Here is a 3,807-nt window from a genome sequence, read left to right on the forward strand (position 1 = left end):
GAAGCTGTCATGTGTTGTGATTTATAGTGCAGGAGTGTAATAGCAGCATTTTTAATGAAATATTTTTATTTATCTTTTGTTTTCTGTGTTGGTCCCACCGGGCTAATAGCCTCTTTTTGGGGAGACCCAAGGTATTTCTACTGCTAGGGGACATTTGGCCAGGGCATCAGGGAACTTCCCTATTCGCTATCAGTGCTGTTTGTATGCGAGTACATGCACATGTTGCATTCCTAGCACAAAGGCAGCTGGGATGATGGTGCGTGAGGTGTAACTCAGCCAAAGGAAGAGGAGGTGAATTCTATCTCAGAAACAGCATGCAATGGTAACAGTAGAAGATTCAGAGGAAGCTTTTCAGAGAAAGCTTTTTCATTGTACCAAGGAGACAGCGGGAGAGGAGTGTATAGTTACAACCCTCCAGTTGGGAGGGTTGCAGGATGATATATTTCAAGAGTTAATTAATTAAAACGAGCAGGAGAATGAGGTTTCATTGGGGGATATTATGGAAATAAATAAATAAAGGAGACATGGAAGGAAGCAGTGGAAAGATAATCAAGACATATGCAGAGATAGTAGCAGCTACACGAGAAGCAGTTAGAGAAAAATGAAAAGAAGACAGCATAAAAAGAAAATTTGTAGTAAGAATATAAAGTAAAAGGGAACAGGAACTGAACAGATACGAGGTATAGGCCAATGTAGTTTTACCTTTGGGAGTTAAAGTAGAAGAGATAAGAGTATTTATTTCAATTAACAGAGACTTTTGTGACACTTTCTTTGAGACTGTACAAAGTATGGAGAGATTTTTGTGTGAATATGAAAAAAAGGCAAAAAAGACAATCATTGGACTGTATATATAATAAAAGCATCTTTCTGACAGACTAAAAAGAAAGTGCATATATGTTTTGAATAGAAGTGGAAAGAGAAACTGTAAAAAGAACATTAAAAAATATATAAAGAAAGCTTATGACAATAGGGGTTTATGGACTGGGACATGAGATTGCAATATTATTCTGAAAATGGAAATTGACAAAAGTGTACATTTTCCAAGTGTTAGAAATGTTGATTGCAACATATGTGTTATAAAATATTGGAAACAACCAAAGGCATGTTATTTTTTTTAGAAAAGAAGGGTATTAGTTAATCCTTATGACACAAAGAAATGTTATATATGTGGTAAAACAGGGCATGAAGCAAAAAAAAATGTGAACTTGAATGTTATAAATGTAAAAAAAGGGGATACATATGGATGGATTGTAAAGAAGAAGAGGATGAGATAAGTATTATAAACCAGAACAAGTACCGAGGATGAGATAGAAAGAGATGAAACTATAAAAAAGAATGGATATACTGAAAAAATAATGACGGAGATGAATTAGAGAGAGACTCAGAAATAAGCGATGAAGACGATATTAGCTGGAAATGGTAAAAGGGAAAAAGAATTCCTCTTATAGAAGAGTTAAAGATAGAGAAAGAAAATTTAAAGCCATTAATATAAAGGAAGGGAAGAAAGGAAGTGTTTAATAGTATGAAAATATTACTATAAGGATAGCAATTTTAGAATGGTGTAATAAATGTGATGTTGACATGATTATTCTTGAGGATATAAGAATTTTGATATGTGAAGAAAGACTGCAGACACAAAAAATATGGGTTGATGAAATAATATGGAACATAGGGAATGAACTGTGTTCAGGAACAGCAGTTCCATGTAGAAGAGTAGTGAAAATTCTATACTTTATATTAGTTAAAATGGGAAGAACAACAATTATACATGCAAGATGGAAAGAAAAAGTGTATAGAATTGTTGCAGTTATTGCTGTATATGCATATGTGGCTAGCAAGGATTCAGAAAATATTGGATTAGGTGTTTGCAAACGTGGACATAATAATTACAGGAGATTTCAGCTGTGATTTAATGGGAAATAAAAGGAAAAGTGTAAATGATGTAAAAAGGATGATGGAAGTAGTAAAATGTGGAAAGTTAGGATGTTAGGAAGTTAGGAAGTTACTAGCCTAATGGCCCTACGGCCATTACAGTCCTAACCAATTTCTTACCCTTATTTCTATTATCAGCACCTATTGCCCCTGTCCAAGAGGGACACACATGGATCCCTGTGATGAATTTGCAGTCACCCATCCAATTACTTTTGATGAGGGCCAATGAGGTGCTCTGTTTGACATGAAGTGGAAGTCTTTTCCAAATGTGTGGTAACCTCTGGGAGACAAATCTGTCTCTCCAGCAGGTTTTATTAATATCACATACCAGGTTAAGGTCTTTAGGAAAGTAACCTGTGTACCATTTGACTTATGGATATGCAGCATTTACAATAAAACAGGGTCAGAGATTGGCTTGTATGCAAGGTAAAGATCACCTCTGAGTAGTCTGTATGAAAGAAAATAAAATTACAGTGATTTCAGATGATCCCCATAGGACAGATGCTGAAGACCTTGACTTTTCCTTGTGAGGAACCTTTGTGGTTTCTCCGATTGCTGCAGGTGCTTGGAAAGGTACATACCAAAAGGGGCGTTGTACTCAATTATTGGCCTGATGAGGGAAGAGTACAGGGAGGTTATAACTTCTTTTTTTCTTGAGGCAATGCCCTTACTTGTGAGATGAGCAATATAGAATGCCCTTCTTACCACTGTGGAGACATAGTGGTCAAAAGTAAGGTTGCTGTCAACCTGTGTGCCCAGGTCTCTCACCACTGAATGCCTACTGAAAGTATTGCTATTGATGTGGTAGTTAGCAGGAACATTGTTCTTACCAAAAGAAATGACAATACATTATTTTTTTGTATTGACTTTAAGGCCGTGACTTTGGCACCAATAATTTGTTTGTGTAAGACCCTCTTGTAGGATGTTGACATCATTTGGAGATTCTATGACCCCTCCCAGTTTGCAGTCATCAGCAAAATTTGTCAGCCATAGACCTTTACGTTTAGCTTGTAGTTCAGAGAAATAGATTTCAAACAGTAGAGGTCCCAGGAATGATCCCTGTGGAACACCACTGGCTGCAGGTCTGCTGTTGGCGGTAGACTCCACTATTTTGACTATAAGTGAGCCAGTTAGTGACCCATCTAATGATATAAGGGTTGATGCCTAGATGGGTGAGTTTGTCAATGATACCTGAGTGGGGGATAGTGTCAAATGCCTTGGCTAAGTCCGGGTAGGCTGTATGCACAGATTTCTACTTGTACAGGGCCTTGGTGACTGTCTCGAAGAAGTCCACAAGGTTTAACAGGTATGATCTCTCCAAACTGAGTAGGGTCAAGCGTGTGGCGATTACCTATATCTTTGTTGATAAGGTCCATGATGATTTGCTCCATGGCCTTACAGATAAGGCTAGTCAGGCTAATATGTCAATAGTTCCTTTCCTGGGGTCAGTGAAAATACCACCTTTGTGCAAGGAAATAATGCTGGCTGTTTTCCATTCAGCTGGTACAAAGCTGAATGACTGAAAAGAGTACCTAATGGTGTTGCTAGTTTATGCTGAAGCCCATGTAGGACACAGCCTGAGATGTTATCAGGTCCCATAGATGCTGTGTTTTTGGCCTTAGAGAGGGCATTTATGACCTGCTCTTTAGAGATACAAAGTGGTAGGAATGTCATGGGGTACGTGTTGCGGGGACAGGGGAGTGAAACCAGCAGGTTAGGTCTGTCCACAGACTCAGTATATGTGGTATCATTAACGAACAGTTTGGCACAAATATGGGCCTTTCCTTTTAGGTTATGGATGCAAGTATAGAATGCCTTGTAGTTGTCCTTTGTTGAAGAAGCTAATTTGGACTGATAGTTTGCTTTGGAGGACTT

Source organism: Protopterus annectens, chromosome 1.part1, assembly GCF_019279795.1.
Source record: "Protopterus annectens isolate FY-2018-M chromosome 1.part1, PAN1.0, whole genome shotgun sequence".
NCBI lineage: Eukaryota > Metazoa > Chordata > Ceratodontiformes > Protopteridae > Protopterus > Protopterus annectens.